General features: G+C 46.3%; 1 long non-coding RNA gene across 1 annotated transcript in view; it reads right to left on the reverse strand.

Moving 5' to 3' along the window:
- Positions 1–2,162: 2,162 nt before the first annotated feature.
- The window catches only part of LOC138920374 (uncharacterized), a 37,547-nt gene continuing 19,431 nt past the window's right edge, over positions 2,163–20,278 (reverse strand). The window contains exons 2-5 of the long non-coding RNA XR_011431450.1: positions 19,016–19,194; positions 17,296–17,490; positions 8,910–9,100; positions 2,163–3,114 (exon numbers count right to left, since the gene is read on the reverse strand). This is a non-coding gene — a long non-coding RNA (uncharacterized lncRNA). The remainder of the gene's footprint in view (positions 3,115–8,909; positions 9,101–17,295; positions 17,491–19,015; positions 19,195–20,278) is intronic.

Genomic DNA, 20,278 nt, shown 5'->3' on the forward strand with positions numbered 1-20,278 from the left:
AATGGACTTTCATTCAAAACAACCCCTCCGAATTTCCTCCTTTTTCTCTATAAAATAACATTCCTCTGCCTTATTTCTTGGATTTGCCTACAGTCCGCCATAGCACGCACATCCCAAACTGCAATTCTTCAGCTATTCTTGAATAAACTCGTTTTGCTGGTAAAATAACTGGCTGTTTTATTGTTAAGGTCGACAAGGCAGAGAACTGGTTGGAGGTTGCCAGAGGCGGGGGTGGGGGTGAGTGAAATGGGTGAAGGTGTTCGAAAGGTACACACTTCCAGTTATAAAGTAACTAAGTCCTGGGGATGTCACGTACAGCATGGTGATGATAGTTAACAATACTGAAATGTATATTTGAATGTACCTTAAAAGTCCTTATCACAAGAAAAAAAATTCTGTGAGGTGATGGATGTTAACTAAACTTATTGTGGGGATCATTTCGCAGCATCTATATATCAAATCATTATGTTGTACACCTTAAACTTATACAGTGTTACATGTCAATTATCTCTCAATAAAACTGGAAAAAAGAAAGAAGCGTCTGCAGACACTGAGATTCTTCAGCAGGGCCAGAGATTCTAGCAAATAGGGCCCTTTACGTCTAACTCACCGGGAAGGCCCCCAAGCTGCCCTGTGAATACGCAGATGCTTCACAACAGCACAAATCACCTCCCCCCAAGGGTCACGGTTCACAGGGCCTTTCTCCTCCGTTCACTTTTGCAAAGTTCAGGTGGAACAAAAAGCCATACAAGCAACCCCCTTGAGGACTGTGTGGAGGAGGATTAAGAAATAAGGTCTCAACTAGAGGAGCAGGGGGTCCTGGTCACACCTGGCTCCCAGAAATTCAGTAACTGGCTCCAGCCTGAGCCAGGCCTATTATAAAATGGAGTTTTCCTATCTCACTGCACAGCTAACTCGCATTTGTCCTTCCAAACCCGGCTCAGGCATCACCTCCTTAGAAGGTGTGTGTTATCGCTCCCATTCTCCATCCCTCCCCAGGCTAAAGCTATGCACCCACCCCCTTTGCCGCGTTACTTTGCACTACCTCCCACTACACTGGGCAGAGGACACTTCTCCACTCCAGGGATGTGGGGCTTGGCCGTGTTGACTTGTTCTGGCCAATGATGTGTCGGCAGAGGTGGTACAGTGACAGTGCCAAGCCAAGGCCCTAGAGGCATTGCACGCTTCCACTTGTCCTCTTGGACTTCGCCATCTGCCATGAGAACATGTCCTGGGGTAGCCACTGATCCAACGTGGATGAGAAACCCATGGGGCAGACCTGAACCCCTCCCTCCTGCCGACTTGCACACCCTGAGTGGAAAAAACAAATATTTGTTAGTGCAAGCCACCAAGTTTGGGATGGTTTGTTATGCAACATTATTGCTTCTTTGAACTCTTCTAGCCCTCACACCTGGCCACACGCATGATTACTCCCTCTTCTGAACCACTTTCTGACCTCCCACACATGTACGAGTGCACACACTTATCCACTGTGTGTGGCAGTTGTATGCAAATTCGTTTGCTCTACCAACCAAGCACTTCAATTCTCAGCGGGAGCACAATGCTTCTTAATAAAATTTTATTAAACTAAAATGAATCCAAAAAACCTCCTTGAATTTTGCATCACATTGCATCATTCGTTTGTTCCATGTCATATGTTTCTGATTCCTAATAAATATACCAGCCCTTTATGAGTTGGCTGTCTTACTGCAAAGGGGCCCGCCTTTCATTTCTAGGTGTTTTGGCCTTTATTAGGAGCACATCCCAATCGAGCTTGAACTGGCATCATTCCTAATTAGCATTAAATATCAGAATATTTCAATTTACTCCATAATTCCACTTTCTTCACAACCCACACATCGTGGAACTATTTTTCATACAAGAAAGCTGGATTTGGACTGCCTATATTGTGCGTTTGTTGAGAACATGGCTTGCCCTTTGTCAAATACAATCTGTTCTTTACCAGGCTTTTCAATTCTAAATATCCGGCTCAGTACCATTAATCCTTTCTCCTTTTCCAAATTACGATCCTTCCAACATCCCAGACCTAAGACATTCTCATTCTCTTCTCTTCTATCCTCTAGAGGAGGGAACAAATCTTTTTCCTCTACCCTTCTTAGGTTCGTTGGCTGGGGCCCTGTAAATTAGACTGACAAAAGATAAACAAGAGAAAACCAAACAGAAGTTTATTAACACATATGGCACACATATACGTGGGAGCTCAGTGATGAGTAGCTCAAAGGGCTGGTTAGAACTTGGGGTAGCATACCGCATCTTAACAAAAGAACGATAAATTTGTAGAGAAGTAACAAGACCCAGGGAAGGGACTTTGAGCTTGTAGGGGCGGCAAACCATGGGAAGGCAAATGTGTGAGGAAAATTGTGGGAGATAAGGGCTAGTCAGTAAGGCTTATTATGTGGGTTCTTTTGGTGCTGTCTCTGAGCTGATAAGTGTCTAGAGTTATCTCTGCTGATTATTAAGAATCATCCTGCCCTTCCTGGTAGAGAGGGGAGAGCAGAGGTTTTCTTGTGTATGCTTTTTCTCCATGGCTTTCAGGACAAAGTAATCCCTATGCCAGAGTGGCATATTCTGGACCCCATCACCTCCGTCTTTCTCCCTTCCCTTCTCCTAGAAGCAGAAAATCAAGTCCTTTTCTGGCCTCAGTTCCCATGCCCTCAACCTGCATCCTTTCCCTTAGGATCACTGCCCTTTCTTGTCTCTCGCCCCACCCACACCTCCTGCAGTGGCCTCTGCCAGTGGACCCCAGGCTTCCTGGTGACTCCAGGAAAGGCCAACCCTGGGGCTGCTGCTGCTTCTGAAGGCTGATTATTTGGGGCAGAGGAGGAGATGTGAAAAAGGAGAGAGAGCCTGTGAAAGGCAATATACAACTGTGGAAAATGTCAAAAAGGAGAGCGATACAGCACTATGAGAGCCAGCCAGGAAGATGGGGTGGCTCTGCCCTGAGCAAGCCATGTTTAAGCCGAGAGATGAAGGATAAGTAGCAGTTTCCCAGGCGGAGGAAGATGGGCACAGCATCCCACCCAGCAGGAGCAGCTCTTGCCAAGGTCCTGCAGGCACGCACCAGCAAAACCGAACAGAGACGTGACATCACGGCTGGATTCCAGGGGAAAAAGGTTAAAATTCACATTTTAAAAAATGTGTATTAGAAAAATATTTAAATAACATTAAACTTATACCATTATATTGAGGTTATAGGAAATAACCTCAATGCAAATGTATATACTTACAATATTTAGAAGTATTCAATTTAGAGAAAATAGTGCAATGTGATTTATAAGAAATATATAAATTTGGTCACTCAGATGGCTGAAATATATTTCTCAGATATATTTGGTCTTCATCCACAGTTCCTGGGTCACAGCTCTCAAAGCCCTTGGAATTTCCTGAGTGATAAGAGCAATGGGAGCATCTTTTGTTATACTATTTGGTCTCGTCTTCAGTTCCCACAAGCTCTTCAGGGCCATAAAGGTGAAATGGGAGTCTTGTTTCCATTAATGAAGGTGACTTTTGGACCCAACCAAGGGTGGGGCTGGTTGCCAGGAGAACCAGCCAAGTAATCCGAGGACTGGAACTTTCCAGTCAGTCCCACCCTGATTCCTGGGGAGGGAGCAGGGCTGGAGGCTGAATCAACTGCCATCGGCTAATGACTTAGTCAATCTTGACCACATAATGAAGCCTCCATAAAACCCAAAAGGACAGCTCGCAGCTCCTTCTCAGAGAGCTTCCATGCTGGGGCCCCTGAACAACTCCACGTGCCACCGTGCTGGGCCCCAGCTCCCGAGGACGGGGGCTCCTTTGAGGGGATCTCGCCCTAGTATCGTTTCATCTGGCTCTTGATCCATATCCTTTGTAATAATCAGTAATCTAGCGAATAAACGGGTTTTTGAGGTCTGTGAGCCATCCTAGCAAATTATCCAACCCGAGGGGGCGTGGGAGCCTCCCGTCCGCACCCGGTTGCGGAAGCGCAGGCAACAACCTGAGGTCTCTCGGGCCGGGCCTCGGAAGTGAAGGGCAGTCTCCGGGCCTGAGCCCTCACCTGCCGAATCCGACGCCCCGGGGTGGGCAGCGTCAGACTCGGGTTGAATTCTCGGACCCCCTGCTGGCTGGTGGGGGGAAGCCTCTATAGACACGGTGGAATCGGGTTCAGGAACCCTGTGCAATTAGTGCGGATGGTTAAAGAAAACATTTGTTTCCCTACTCACACTTCTGACCCAAAATGTGTGGGATTTTCACACCAAGTAATTCTCCAGTTCTCTGCAGACACCAGCTGGGGGTCTTATCATTTACTTCAGTTCTGACACTAACTACCCGTTAGTGCGGACCCCACAGATGAAGGCTCCACCCCTCAAAACGGCCCCCACTTCATGGACAATCGCATATCCAGCCGCCCACACCTGTGACCAACTATAAATTGAGGGTTCCCGTGACCCCCTCCCTGGGTTTGATAATTTGCTAAAATGGCTCACAGACCTCAGGGAAACACTTTACTTATTATCATTGGTTTATTAGAAAGGATACAACTTAGGAAGAGCCAAATGGAAGAGATGCAGAGGGCGAGGTCCGGGAAAGGGGAGGGAGCTCCCGCGCTCTGCAGGTGCCGCCCTCCCAGCGCGTCAGTGGACTCCCCAGACCCTGCTGTTCAGGGTGTTATAGGGAGGTTCCAATAGGTGCACCTGACTGATTAAATCATCGGCCATTGGCGATTAGCTCAATCTCCACCCCTCCCCTCCCCAGAGGTGGGGGGATGAGACTGGAAGGTCCAATCTTTTAATCACATGGTTGGATCTGGCAACCAGCCCCAACCCAAAGCTCTCTAGGTGGCCCGTCCCCAACCAACAGTCACTTCATTAGCAGAAAGACACTCATCATTTCCGAGATTCCTAGTGTCCGGAACCAGGGACTAAGACCGAATATTATAACCAAAGGTGCTCCTATCATCCCTGTAACTCAGGCAATGGAAAGGGTTTTAGGAGCTCTGTCAGGCACCTGGGGCGGAGATCATGTATGTATCTCTTACTGTGTCACAGATGGTGTGAATACACAGTAGAAAGCAGGCTCGTGACTGTACACAAATCACCGAAGTTCAGGAAATGTAATTCTACTCTGATCATTAGATATAATTTACCATAGCGTTTTTAAAATAAACTTTTATCTTGGAATAATTTTAGATTTATAGGAGAATTGCAAAGACAGTGCAGAGGGTTCTTGTATACACCCCATCCAGTTTCATTTCCCCTAACACCGTCTTACATTACGCTGGTACATTTGTCAAAACTAAGCAACTAAGCTGGTAGGTGACTACTGAATACCCACTGCCCTTGCTTCACATTTCCCCGGTGTTCCCATTGGTGTTCCACCACCTCAGCCAGGGCACCATGGTGCATCTCGTCATCCATCGTGTCTCAGTCTCCTGCGGGCTGTGACAGGTTCTCAGTCCTTCCTTGTTTTTCGTGACTTTGCCCATCTTGAGGAGTACTGTGAGATACTCTGTAAAATGTTCCCCAATCTGGGTTTGTCTGATGTTTTCTCTTTATTGGGCTGATGTTATGGGTTTTCAGAAAGAAATCAGGTTTTAAACACATTATTCTTCAGTAATAAGAGAATGGTGAAAAGTTCTAACACCATAGTAACAAATGGATGTCTTTATGGCCTTTGAATTAAAAGGGATCAGAAAATGACATCCCCCAATTTTTTATTCCACTTTGGCATAAAGACTATTTTAAGCTGAAGGGAACTGAGAAACAGCAAATGCAGGAAAACTCCCTTCTGCCTAAAAGTAGGGCATAAAGTTTCCCTTTGTGACAGTGTCCTTCCTCTCCTTTTTGTACTAGGAAGAGGACATGACGACTCATCACTGGAGAAAGCACCGACTTGAGTCTGCATGAGAAACCTTACCTCCTATCTTCCATCAGTCTTCCCCATATACTTACCTCCCAGAATTTACCGCTCCTAGTGATGAGGATTTTTAGGCTGCTTAATTTTAAAACGGTTTAGGATGAGGACTTTTAGGCTGGTTACTTTTAAAACTACAGATGAGAAGCAGGCTCCAAGGAGTGGAATTTGCTTCCTTGTCCCTTTGTTGGGAAAGATTTACATTTCTAAGGGAAACCTCTGTCTGTAAAGATGCCTCCCTCTCTGTGCCAGGAAGAAGGGGGATGGCCTTATCTCTAGAAACTCTTAATGCCAGAGGCAAGAACTTAAGTTGGTTGCTGTCTGGCAACCTCATGTAACTGACTTAGGGTGGTGGCTTCTAACCTTTCTAACCTTTACTTAATCCGATTTGATTCTTGTCTAAAAGTCATGGGATCACCCAACGACCAGACCCCACCTGCACTGATACCATTTTAACTTTTTTCATGTTCTTTCCTTTGTCTTCGTAAAGAGATGGCTCACATACCTATGCCTTAAATTTAGCCCTAACCCTCAACTCGGGGCAGCAGCAGGAGCTCTGACTGCCTGTGGGTCCTGTCCCCACGCACCAGCTCTGCCTGCCCATGGGTCCTGTCCCCATGCCAGTGTGGGCAGCAGGGGCAGCAGCAGGAGCTCTGACTGCCCGTGGGTCCTGTCCCCACGCACCAGCTCTGCCTGCCCATGGGTCCTGTCCCCATGCCAGTGTGGGCAGCAGGGGCAGCAGCAGGAGCTCTCACTGCCCGTGGGTCCTGTCCCCATGCCAGCGGGCGCAGCAGAAGCGGCAGCAGAAGCTCTGACTGCCCATGGGTCCTGTCCCCATGCTATTCTATACTATTCTCTAAATAAAAGAGCACTGATGAGGATTTTTAGGCTGCTTAATTTTAAAACAGTTTATGATGAGGATTTTTAGGCTGGTTACTTTTAAAACTACAGATAAGAAGCAGGCTCCAAGGAGTGGAATTTGTTTGCCCTTTGATCAGAGACAATTGCATTTGTGAAGGAAATCTCCATGCCTCCCTCTCTGGAATTTGTTTGCTCCTTTGTTGGGAAACATTTACATTTCTAAGGGAAACCTCTATCTGTGAAGATGCCTCCCTCTCTGAGCCAGGAGGAAGGGGGGATGGCCTTATCTCTGGAAACTCTTAATGGGGAAGGCAAGAACTTAAGTTGTTTACTGTCTGGCAACCTCATGTAACTGACCCTCCCCCCCGACAAATCCTCCTTTGTCTTTAGCCGAGGATAAAATTCAAGCGGTGACTTCTGCCATTTACTCAATCCGGTTTGATTCTTATCTACCATTTTAGCTTTTTACATATTCTTTGTCTTGTAAAGAGATGACTCACATACCCATGCCTTAAATTTAGCCCTAACCCTCAACTCGGGGCAGCAGCAGGAGCTCTGACTGCCCGTGGGTCCTGTCCCCACGCACCAGCTCTGCCTGCCCATGGGTCCTGTCCCCATGCCAGCAGGGGCAGCAGAAGCGGCGGCAGCAGAAGCTCTGACTGCCCATGGGTCCTGTCCCCATGCTATTCCACACTATTTTCTAAATAAAAGAGCACTACTGCCAGATCTTGAGAGTCTAAGAAATCTTTCTTTCGACTCCTCGGCTCACCGATCCCGCATCAGCACTACTGCCAGATCTTGAGAGTCCAAGAAATCTTTCTTTCGACTCCTCGGCTCACCGACCCTGCATCACTAGAAGCCAAAACTCCCTTTCCTTTGTCTCGTCACTTCTCCACAATTTATTGCCCTTTGTTAAAATGATATAAAAGCTCCCAGGATTAACCACTTTTAGGGGTTTTCACTTATTTTCTGTGACAGTCCCCATGTGTATACAAAGTAAATCTTTTCTCCTGTTAACCTATCTTTTGTCAGTTTAATTTGCGGCCCCCAATCACAAAACCTACGAGGGGAGAGGAAAAGATTTTTTCCTCCCCTACAGAATCCAATGCACCTTTAAGGAAAATCTTTCAAATCTTGCTACTGAATCAATTACTATGATAAATAAAAATGGCAAGTAATAGGATATATTGGAATATATGAGGAAGCCATTTGGTGTAAACCTAATTCGGCCTGACCTTGTCTTTCCAAAAGGGCCTGACCGAGGCCGTTGAGCATGCATTGTATATCTGCTTTAGAGATTCCCTATGGCAAGAGCAAAAGGCCCTTGAGATAAAGGTGCAACTTCCCTCCCCCTCCTAACGTTGGCATCTCCTTAAGGATTAAGCATCTTTCCTTAGGCTAGAAACTGATTGCTGGGCTCACCTGTGACCTCCCAGCTTGAAACAATAGACTTGCCTCCTGCTACGCCCACCAAGATAGCAGACCCACTACCTGCTGTGTCCATCAAGTGCTGTGCAGACAGGGCAATCGTGTGACTATTGTGGGAGGGACATTTCAATCATATGTGAAACACCCTGTTTGAGGGTATATAACCACCCTTATACCCCCACTTCTTTGGAGTGCTCTGTTCCTTTGTGGAAAGATTCTCCCAGGTTATAATCCTAAAATTTAAGCTCAGAATAAACTCACCCAAATTTTCATTTATAGATTGGTTATGGATTATTTTCGTCGACAACTACAACTGATACAATTTGGTAACTGTCATTAATTTTCACACTGTTGTTTTGTAATTTTCTAAACAATAATTCACAAGCACTTAAAACAACTAAATCATATAAGAGATCATAAAATGTGTGAAAAAAAGTAAAACTTACAAGTTAGTTTGTTGTTAGTACCATCAAGTCGATTGCAACTCCTAGCGACCCTGTGTCCAGCAGAGCGGAACTCTGCCTGGTCTTTTTGCACCATCCTTTCCCCTTCCAGGGCTATATCACATGATGCCCTGTGCTATTCATAGGGTTTTCACGGCCAAGTGTTTCAGAAGTGGGTGGCCAGCTCCTTTTCCTAGTCTGTCTAGTCTGGAAGCTCCACTGAAACCTGTCCACCATGGGTGACCCTGCTGGTATCTGAAATACCTGTGGGAGAGCTTTCAGCATCACAGCAACAGGCAGCTGCCACAGGATGACAACCGACAGACGACTGGTGTGGTTCCTTGACAGAGAAATGAACCGGTCCGCGGCGGTGAGAGAGCTGAATCTTGACCGCTAGACCGCCAGGCCTGGCTTACAAGCTCACCAGCGGCAGGCAAATCCTTACTGAATAATGACTGGAAGGAAAAACATAAGTTCATTGAGGCTTTGTTGTCAGTCTTATGTCTAGGTAGCAAGTGCTGTACTGTTTAGAGGCTGTCTCCCATTCTTGAAGAAGAAGCTCACATTTGTGGGGATCGTCCATATGAAATAGGGGCTTATGGTCTTTTCTTTCCCAGGGGCGACCAGTGAGGAGGGGTAGAGAGCAAGCATCAGGGACAGAGGGCGGGGGACCTCCGCCTCCCCCCATGCAGAAGCTGAGGTCAAGGTAAGGGAAAGCCATTTTTATTCAAACCAGTCATCAGTATAAAGCAGACATTCTGAGACTTCAGAGGTATCAGGATCACCCAGAGGCAGGGACTTGGGAGCAGGTGTTTACCTGGAGGCCATCCCAGGAAGCAGGTGAGAAGGGGCAGGGAGAGTGAGACAGGGTAGGACGACCCACAAATCTAAGGGCGCGTTATCCAGATCCCTCAGCTCTCCTGGTATCTCTGGGAAGCTGAATGCCTTCCAGATTTGCCCACTGGAAGGATGCAAGACCTGGCATTGTCCACCAACTAGAGCCCATTGGCTGAGAGTTGTTTTGGGTGTTAACTGTCCTGCACTTCCAAGCCAAGCCAGCCCCTGTGGCCTGTGAGAAGGGCCTGGGGCAGAAGGTGGGTGACTGGGTGGTGATGTTGGTGAGGCTGAGCTCCCTTGGGACTGTTCAGCAGAGCCACAGGAAGGCAGAAGGGGACCCATGGAGCGCAAAGCAGATGTCAGAGGTATCTGCCACCTGGCTGCAGGCACGGGTGTGCACAATGACCAGGCAGGTGCTGCAGGCTCTCCTTGTAGACCCTTAGAAAGAGCTCTCTCTATGTGCACACACATGTTCATAGCAGCACTATCCACAACAGCCAAGAGGTAGAAGCAACCCACGTGTCCATCGACGGATGCACAGATAAACAAAATGTGGCATGTGGAATATTATTCAGCCTTGAAAAGGAAAGAAATCCCGAGACATGCTGCAGCATGGGTGAATCTTGAGGACATTATGCTAAGTGAAAAAAGCCACAAGAAGACAAACACTGAGTCCAACGACGCACAGTAACCGTCGCTCAGGGTCGAGCGGGTAGTGAGCCTCAAGAGCCCCTTTTCTCAAGTTACATTGTTTGAAGGCACCTAAGATTCCTCTCTTTATAGTTCTTTATATCACATTTAACAAAACCCCTAAGTGTGGTCCCCAGGACCAACTGCACCAGCAACTCACTAGAAATGCAAATCCGAATCCTTGGGGCGGGGCCCAGGAATCTGTTTTCACGAGCCCTTTGGGTGACTCTGATGGGCCACTGACGTTTCTGAAGCCCCGCCTCCATGTCGATACTGGGATATGCATTTGTAAAAGAGACTAGCCCATCGATTTTTCACTGCAATTAAAAAACAGAGCATCATGGTTGCCTGCCATTATATTTACCATAAAATGTTACCATCCTTTATTCAGAATCAGGATGAGTTGCTCTGCTCTCTTTCCAAACCACAGCTAGCAAAAAGTCTCTCCTGTACACTTGCAGGGCGCCTCAGCAGACAATAAACCGTTTCATAGTATAATCCAAGCCAGGAGGCATCTAGGACAGCTCTTCAGAAAGCCTCTCCGTCCTGAGTGTGTATTTCTTCAGCTTGTCCTCTGTGCCCCTGTCCCGCTCTCCTGGTGAAAGCCGTGCCTACAGAAAGAGAGACGGGCGGGGCAAAGACGACCACAGGGGCTTCACCCCCTGTCTGTTCACATAGTCCTGTGCACCACGGGTCAAGAAAAGCAAAACATTCATGCCCACTGCTTAGTAATTCCCTCCTGAATCTCTCTCCCACTTAGAAACGAAGGTAGGATTTATACTCATAATAGCAACAAAATGAGAGACAATCTGAATAGCTGACATTCTGGGAACAGCTGCCTAAATTACGTCTACACAGCCACACAATGGAGTAGCATGACGTCATAAAATGCTGTTTACAAAGAGTTTTAGAAAAGTGGTGAAATGCTTATGACGCAGAGTTAAACCACAAAGCAGAATATGAAGTTGTGTGTACGGCGTTATTTCAACAACGTGAAAAAGACCAAAGAAGCCCACTGTGTTGAAATGGTAACAAGGGCTGTGTTTGGTGGAGAGATGAAGAGGGTTTTCCAGCTCTTCTTTAAACTTTCTGTACTTTCTCTGGAAGAATAGGCGTAAGTTCCACCCCCTGCAGGAAAATGTACCCTGGAATCATTTCTCTTTTTATCCATTGATTCAGGAAACCCTCCTGGTCTACTCTCCGATGTCGTGAGCCTCTCTGCTCACTGGCTGTGCTCACGCGGTGAACGCTGGTCATGTTGTGTGGCTGCCCAGCATCTCTCAACCCCTCATTCTCTTGGAGGCCCCACCCCAGGGAAGAGCCAAGCACCCCGCTGAGGCCAGGCCTTTGATCTGGTCTCTCCAGCAGGAGCAGGAGTCCCTTCAGAAGACAGCAATGCCAGGAAGCAGGCGCCGCTGGACTCCGACTGGAGGGGGCGACAGCAGAGGCGTTAGCTTTCAGCGTGCGAGACTCAAGATACAAATGGACATAGAACTCTGACCCACAACCTCTGCACCACCAGCCCCCAGGAAGCCAAACCACAAACTGCAGCAACTCGGCCCCAAATGGTCAGGACTTGGTCAATAAGTACCAGCTTCCCCAATTTCTGCCTCTGCTTCCAACTCAGGACCAACCTGAGAAAGCCACACATGCTCCTCTAACCAGTCACATGGGATGCCGCGCAGCTCCAGTGGGAACACCTGCAGCTTCCCTGTTCATCACCTTATAGCCTCCCCATTCCCCTGACTGCCAAATGCGAGTGATGGTGGCTGATGCCCTTGCTGCAGCGCTTTGAATAGATAGCCCCTGCTTGTTCTCCTTTGCGTGGTCTTCATACATTTCCACCTGGGAGACCGCTGGGATAGTGCCCAGTGACAGCTCTGTGAGATGTGGAGTCTGGCCCGGCAGAGGGACAATGGCATCTTCATTGGAGCATCCTGTGGTGGGGCCGACCCCTAACTCTCCCAGTCTGTGAGCCACCTAATACTCAGTAATAAATTCCTTTTCTGCTTCCCTCAGCTGGAGGCAACTCTGGTGCTCCACAACCAGGAACTCTGACTGACAAAGTCTAATATCCCAAACTGCCTGCCTTTTGGGACAGACATTTGATGTCTCTGTAAGATCTGAGTAGTGCAGTGACACAGAGCATGTGTGTGTGCGAGAACATGCTGGACCCACACCCTCAGCAGGCACCAGGCCAGAGAACTCAGCCTGAATGTCAACTGCCAGCAGCTGCGTTATTTACTTCAGGGCTTCCTTTGGGGTAGGCTGGAGGTGTCAGGGATTTTATGTCCCCAGGGAGCAGCTCTCACCCCATGGCTGACAGGGGTTGGTGAAGAAATACCCACCCTGCACTCCCTCCTCCGAAGGAGAGCTCCAAGCCTCCGTCTACTCTCTCCCAGACTTCCCAGGGGCAGCAGGCTGGCGTACCTGTTACTGGCTTTCTTCCCTGGTCAGGTTCCGACTCCCTACAGGGGGCCTGGGATCACCTCCCGTTGAACGGTTCCACTCACATCCTATCCTGGGGTTTGCTTCTGGGGACACACAAATCTTCACAGATTTGTAAATTTTCTAATGGTTTCCTCCATGCCAGTTCTAACCTTTCCTAGGAATTCCCCCTTGTTTTAAGTACCAGTGATGTTCAATAAGTGTTATTAACTAATCACTCATGTTACGCACTTCAGTTATACCCAATTTTTCCAATGCACCAGTGATCATTTTGCAGCTGGCAATATTTCTCAACTCCTGAACTTAACCTTTCTTTCTCTCACCACCAGAAGAAGCAGTGGTACTCACAATACTCTCTAGGTCAGGGATTACAAACTCGAGGTACGTTCCCGGATCTTGTGTGGAGAGGGCACGTGGAAGATAAAGAGGTGGAGCCGGGACACCCTGAGAAGCATTCAAACACAAATCCTATGACCCCACCTTGCTGACAACTGAGCTTGTCCTGTGGGCCACCAGATTCCAGCCACTGGGTTTAGATCTTTTGTACACAGCCTTTCTTTTGGTGTTTACTGTTGTGTATTCCCAAGGTCCATGCCTAACAGCTGTCTTACATCATGGCGCTGGGCACACAGTGCCCAGCAAGCATGGATCATGCTTTTGGAACTGCAGTCTTGAATGCAATTACCAATCTGATTTACTCTGAGAGTCAAAGCGTTGTGCTGAATGTGCCCCAATGCCCCTCTTACAAATGACCCACTCAGCTCTACAAACACACAGGTGTCGCTGAGGAGGAGGCATTCGGTCAGCAGCCATTTGGGTTTGCCCGGGACTGTGAGGGTTTGGGGTCTGTGAGACCTACAGTGCTAAAACCAGAAAAGTTTCAGGCAAACCAGGATGAGGTGGTCATTCTAGATGTGGGCTTCAGCAGGCACATGTGTGTGCATGCCCCGCCCTGCATCCTACCCACAACTGACTGGACCACAGCAGACCGAAGACGGAACCAACCCCTAGGGTGGGCCGAGTCAACAAGGTTCTCTCTTTCTGGAACTGGAGAGAAACAGCGAATTAGTCAGAGGATGCTGGACCCTTCAATTGAAAGGCCAGGAGGATTGAGGGCTGAGGTGGTCCCGTGGCATGAAAAAATGGACTGAAATTGTGAAGAAGCAGAGAGAGACAGCTCATCTCAAAAAAAAAAAGTAGAAGCCCACAACTAATATCATCCTTAATAATGAAACACTGAAAGTTTTCCTCGTAATATTAGTAACAAGAGAAGGATGTCTATTGTTGCTACTTCTGTTCAGCACCGTAATGGAGGTTCTCACCAGGAAAGGAAAAGAAATGAGGCATCCACACTGGAGAAAAAGAAGTAAAACTCTCTATTCTCATGTGACATAATCTTGTATATAGAAAAACCTAAGGAACATACAAAAAAAATATTAAAACTAATACACAAGTTCAGCAAAGTAGCAGAAAACAAGATCAATACAGAAAAATCAATTGTATTCCTACACACTATCAATGAACAATCTGGAAATGAACTTCCATTTACAATAGCATCAAAATGAATAGAATACTTAGGAATAAATTTAACAAAAGAAGTGCAAGACTTGTACACTGAAAACAATATTGTTGAAAGGAATCAAAAAGAAGACCTAAATAAATGAAAGACATTGCAAACACTTAATATTATGATAGTAATATACCCCAAATTGATCTAGAAATTCAATGCAATCAATCCTTATCAAAATTCCAGGTGGCTTCTTTGCAGAAATTGACCAGCAGATTTAAAAATTCATATGGAATTGCAAGAGACCCAGAATAGCCAAAACAATCTTTAAAAAGAACAAAGTTGGAGGAATGACATTTCCTAATTTCAAAACTTACTACAAAGCAACTATAATCAAGACGGGGTCAAACTGGCATAGGAATAGATACATGGATCAATGGAATAGAATTGAGAGTCCGGATACGCACCTTCACATTTATGATCAATGGGTTTTCTACAAGAGCACCAAGACAATGGGGAAAACCTGTCTCTTCAACAAATGGTACTGAGACAACTGAGTATACACACGTAAAAGTATGAGGTTGGATCCTTACCTCACATGATATACAAAAATGAACTCAAAATGGATCATAGAATTACATGCAAGAGCTAAAACCATAAGATGGAAGAAAACATAGGAATAAATCTTCATGACCTTGGATTAGGCAATGGTTTCTTAGATAGGACACCAAAAGCACATGTGACAATGAAAAAGTAGATAAATTACACTTCACAAAAATTTAAAAATCTTTTTGTGCTTCAAAGGATATCATTGAGAAAACAAAAAGACAAATGATGGGATAGGGTAAAATATTTGCAAATCATATATATGATAAATATATGTCTCTAGGATATATAAAGAATTTTACAACTCAATAATAAAAAGTCAAATAACTCAATTAAAAGTGAGCAAAAGATCTGAATAGATATTTCCCCAAGAAACATGTACAAATAGCCAATAAGCACACGAAAAGATGGTCAAAATCACTAGTCACTAGGGAAATGCAAATCAAAACCACAATGGGATGGCTAAAATAAAAAGGACAATCACAAGTGTTGGCAAGGATGTGGAGAACTAGGAACCCTCATACACCGTTGGTGGGAGTGTAGTAGGGTGCAGTCACTTTGGAAGACAGTCTAGCAGTTCCTCAGAAAGTTAAACATAGACTTGAATAAGTCCCAACATTTCCACTCCTAGGTATGCATCCAAGAGAAATGAAAGCATATGTCCACCCAAAAACTTGCACACACAGAATGTGTACATAGAAGAATTATTCATAATAGCCAAAAAGTGGAAACAACTCAAATGCCCATCACTGACCAATGGACAAACAAAATATGGTATATCCATACAAGGGAACATTATTCAGCCACAAAAAGGAACAAAGTACTGATACATGCTACAACATGGATGCACCTTGAAAACACACTAAGCGAAATAAGCCAGTCATAAAAAACCACATGGTGTATGATTCCATTTATATGAAGAACCTCAGAACAGGCAAATCTAAAGAGGCATTCCGTTCAGAAACGAGACTCATGGTTGCCGGGGCTGAGGGGAAGTGGAGGATGAGAACTCACCACTGACGGGTACGGCTTTCTTTCTGAAGTGACGAAATATTCTGAAGTTAGATAGTAGTGACAGGTGTATAAATCTGCAAATGTGCTAAAAAGCCACCTATCGTACCCTTCAAAAGAGTGGATTTTATGGTATGTGAATTGGGCCTAATAAAAATCAGCAGCAGAAGGCCACCGTTCCTGGTGAAAGGGAAGTGAAGGGGCATGCGGTCCTCGTGCGTGGGCCCCCTCCCTGCACCAGGTCCGGCGGGTTCCCACTCCTCAGACATCGAGAGACTGCATGGCGAGTCCCTTCCATAAAGCCCCTCTGTTCAGATGGGCTTCTGTCTCTTACCCCCAGACCATTTCTGACCAATGCACGCACTGTTTCTGCCTTGCTCTGCGGCCGTGTTGCTCCTCACGCCGGGGAGGCCCAGGCCACGGGGCTCAGGCTTTGGCTTGATAAAGAAGCAGCCAAGTCCCCATCCTTGCAGACCCAGGCGGGCTTGTGGATATGGTGCAGAGACCGCAGGAGAGACACGACTGAGTCCAAAAGGATGTTATCAAGCCTTCCCTGAAGATCAGCAGCTTTCAAAAAACAGATGCTCACTTGAAGGCTTTCTCGCATCTACGGGGTAAAATACAAATTGGTGCTACAGATTCCCGATCCGTTTTGCCTTGAAATCCGACGTCCTCTGTCTTTGGTGTTGGGTCCAACCACGAATCATCTCGGTGAACATCTGTCTGATTTCCCGCTATCCAGCAGGACTCACTTGAGTATGAATACGTAGTCTTGTTGCATGTGACCTCCTCAGGAAGAAACCATTATTTGAAGATGTACCGTGTGACTCGGGACAAGGCTCTTTAAAAGCTAATTTAAAATGTTTGGCTTGCAGAAGTAACCTGTAAAGCAAACCCTGAAAAAATACCCCATTTCCTCAAGACCCTCTTGTTGACCTTATTTAGTTCAGCATGTCTTTTGTGTTTTGGGAGAAAATCGACTTTATGCTAAAGACAAATCATTTTGCAAATTATGCCTTGATTGTAGGAGACAATGCCTAGTTTTAGGGAGGGGGCTTGTTTTATTCAGACATATTCAATTTAATTAAAATATGAATGCATAGCAGCAGGGAAAAAACCCAAAGCTCCTTTTCCTTTTATTTTTCTTTTATGTGATGAGCTAATCATTCAAAATCTTACTAATATGATGTGCAGCACAGAGGATGGAGGATATTTACAAGCACCCCTTAGGGATGAACATGCCTGTATGTAAGACATGCCTCCCACCCGCAGCCCCAGCCCCAGCTTGTCCACCCGCATTCAGGAGTTGCCCCTCTTAGAATTTACCGTTCCCCACGCTGAGTCAGACACCGCTGAAATCCCCTATGAACAGCTGTGCAGTATCTCTTTTGGTACTTCTCATACTGTGTTGTAACTCATGAGAATGTAAGCTCCATGAAGGCAGAAAGTATCCCTTTTCCTCCTCTGTGATCCCAACAAGGAACATGGTTTGTGACACAGGGAGGCATTCCACGCACGGCTGTTCAATGAATGCATACATGAAGGACTTACCTTCAAGAAGATTTTCTCTCTGCTACTCCCCAGAAAGGTTTTATTATAGGGCTTTCAGGTGATCTATTTCCTGCTACTCGTGTGCCCCACATGCATGGTGAGATCGGATCATATGTTCTTCACAATGAAGAGCAGCAATCCCAAAGAACAGTGCATGTTCTGCAGCTGGTCCACGAGAGATCATTGACTGGTCAGCTGCAAAATAGGAAAATAAGGGCATGAGTTGAGTTTTTCATCTTTTTTTTGTTTTTTGGTGAGGAAGATTTGCCCTGAGCTAACATCTGTTGCTAATCTTCCACTTTTTTTTTTGTTTGAGGAAGATTAGCCCCAAGCTAACATCTCTGCCCATCCTCCTCTGTTTTGTATGTGGGTTGCTGCCACAGCATGGCTGACTAGCAGTGTATGTCTGCTCCCGGGATCCCAATCAATGAACCTAGGCTGTGGAAGCAGAGTGAGCCAAACTCAACCACTCCGCCATGGAGCCAGCCCCCATGGGTTGAGTTTTCATGGAGCTAAACTGACACTTTTTTTTCTAAGATAAGGTGAGACACACACACACAATATAGGTGATATGTATATAACAATACAGGCCATTGATACACACTATATATTTATATGTAATATTAATGTGTATTGATGTTAACATATATTAATATCCTATCTTGTTCAGAGTAATGGCCAACTACTTTTTGTGCCAAGAAAGGCCCCATATTCAATGCCTTGAGGAGAGAAGCTTATTCGTCGCCCACATAATTATCCCGTGGTGAGTAGACCAGGTCAGTGGGGCCGCTCTTCTCCATGCCGTCGTTCAGGAATCCTGGTTCATCTCACCATCTCACCCCCTTGGGCGGGATGTCCTGTCTACATGGTCAAACCTGGGTTATGGAAACACCAAAGGAGAGAACTCCAGGGCAGGCCGTCAGTCCTTCAGGTTGGAGACGACTCAGAAGCTGCACTCTCCTCTTTACGGCCGTTAGCCCGGACTTGGTACCGGAACCACCGCCAGCTGCACAAGAGGCTGGGAACACGCGCTCACTCTCTGCAGCTTTGCAACCGGCTTAAACTTTGCTGCTGTGGAGGAAGGAAATGACCCACCATGGGTGACAATCAGCAGTCTCTGCTGTGAGGGCAAGTACAAATCTAAGAAGTAGTTGAATTTCCCCTGGTGCCAAAGGGAAAGAGAGCTCCCACCATCCCTTTTTCTTAGAGCGTTCCCTCTAGGAAACCTGTAACTGTAAGTCCTGTCTCCGTGTCTTTGAGATGGATGCAAATCTTTTTAAAAGCTGCATAGGCCCTATGCCAGTTTTCCATCACAGGAGCGTCTTTCCTGGGGGCCTTGGAGCCATCTGTTTGGAATGAGAACATCAAGGAGGAGGGCAGCCTGTCTTCTGTCTTCTGTCTCTGTGGGAGTCAGCCTTGGTGCTGACTCCAAATTGTAACCTCCTGCTTGTCAGAAAGATCTGAGAACTTTAATCTTTCCTTGGCGAGAGACAGTTCACACGTATGTAATGGACTGTATCTGCCTGGCTGTGTAGAAGGGTGGGCTTTCTTTCTGTCTTTGCCAGCTCTTTAATGGGCTGCCTGTAATACTCCGCAGTCTGGTTTCATCCTTGTTCAATAGTAAAACGGTTTTATTCTTTTTTTAATAACTTGTAGAGAGGATTTTTCTAAGTTGGCAGGAGATCTTATTTTTAATTATTTCCCCAACTCCACTACATACCCTTATCTGGTAAAATAAAAGTTCTCAATCCTGGTCAGTTCTTCAAACCACACCGGCCTTTGACTCCCGAAGCCCGGAAACCCTTCATGGAGGTTAGGTCCAAGTTTTCCTTGACTCGGTGCTGTTGGGGAGGAAAAATGCCTTTTCCTCCTAACCTTCTAAGTTCTCAGCTGGTCACCCTGTAACAAAAGACATATTAACAAGAGAAAAGCATGCAAATTTATTTAACATAAGTTTTACATGACATGGGAGTCTTCATGAGTAAGCAAAGACCTGAAGAAGCGGTTAGGCCTGAGTGTTTCTAGGCTAGGTTTGCCAAGAGTGGAGGGTGGTGGGAAAACATGACAGCACAAAGGGACACGAGGTGAGTGCAGTGAACTGGGGAAACAGCCAGGCCTGTGGTTCAGCTCCTCCCAGGGGCCCTCCGTCTGTTGGGGAAGGGTGCCCCTCTCCTCCGGGAATAGGGAGGGCACATCTCACATGAAAGTTTTATGACCTGCTTCAGGTGAAGGCCAGAAAATCCTTCCTGCACACGCTGTCTCTCAAATTCCTTCAGCTTGAAATATTCAGTAAGCCAAGGTGCCATAGTTTGGAGGAGCAGGTCTTGAACCCCGGCAGTGCGGAATTCTATATATGTGAATATATTTTGCATGTGTGTGTACATATATTATCTGTATCTCCAATCCAGCCCCACAGCTACTCCTGTCTGTTCTTCAGCAGCTCCCCCAGGTCCTAGCTCTGGTCATCTTTAGCTTCTTTCCCATTTCCAGATTCCATTCCTGCCATCCCAGAACCTTAGTCTTTGCAGGCCCAGCCAAGGCTCTGAAAATGCCAGGAGAGCAGCTGGCCTCTGGGCACATCCCCAGGCCTTATATGCAAGAAATACACACTTGCGTGTAATAACAATAAACTCATCATTACACGATTATAGTATTTTATTACATAACCTATGACTCTGGGGGAGGGGAAGTGCCCCCCTTCCCCTCTTGGTTCTTAAGACTGGTTGAACAATTAAAATGACATAAGCCAGGTTAACAGGAAAAAAATCAAACAAAGTTTAATATGTGCACACAGGGAAGTCACATACGCATGAAAAATTCCATAGGCGGTCAGGCAGAATCAGACACTTATGTCATTCTGGACTAAGGGCAGGGGGCAGGATCTGGGCCTTCAAAGAGAAAGGAGGCAATCCACAGGAAGAGGAAAAGAGTGAAAGTTTCATAAACAAGTGTTTGTTGGGCCATCTACGGACAATGGGACACG

The sequence above is a fragment of the Equus caballus genome, chromosome 23 (assembly GCF_041296265.1).
Source record: "Equus caballus isolate H_3958 breed thoroughbred chromosome 23, TB-T2T, whole genome shotgun sequence".
Classification (NCBI taxonomy): Eukaryota; Metazoa; Chordata; class Mammalia; order Perissodactyla; family Equidae; genus Equus; species Equus caballus.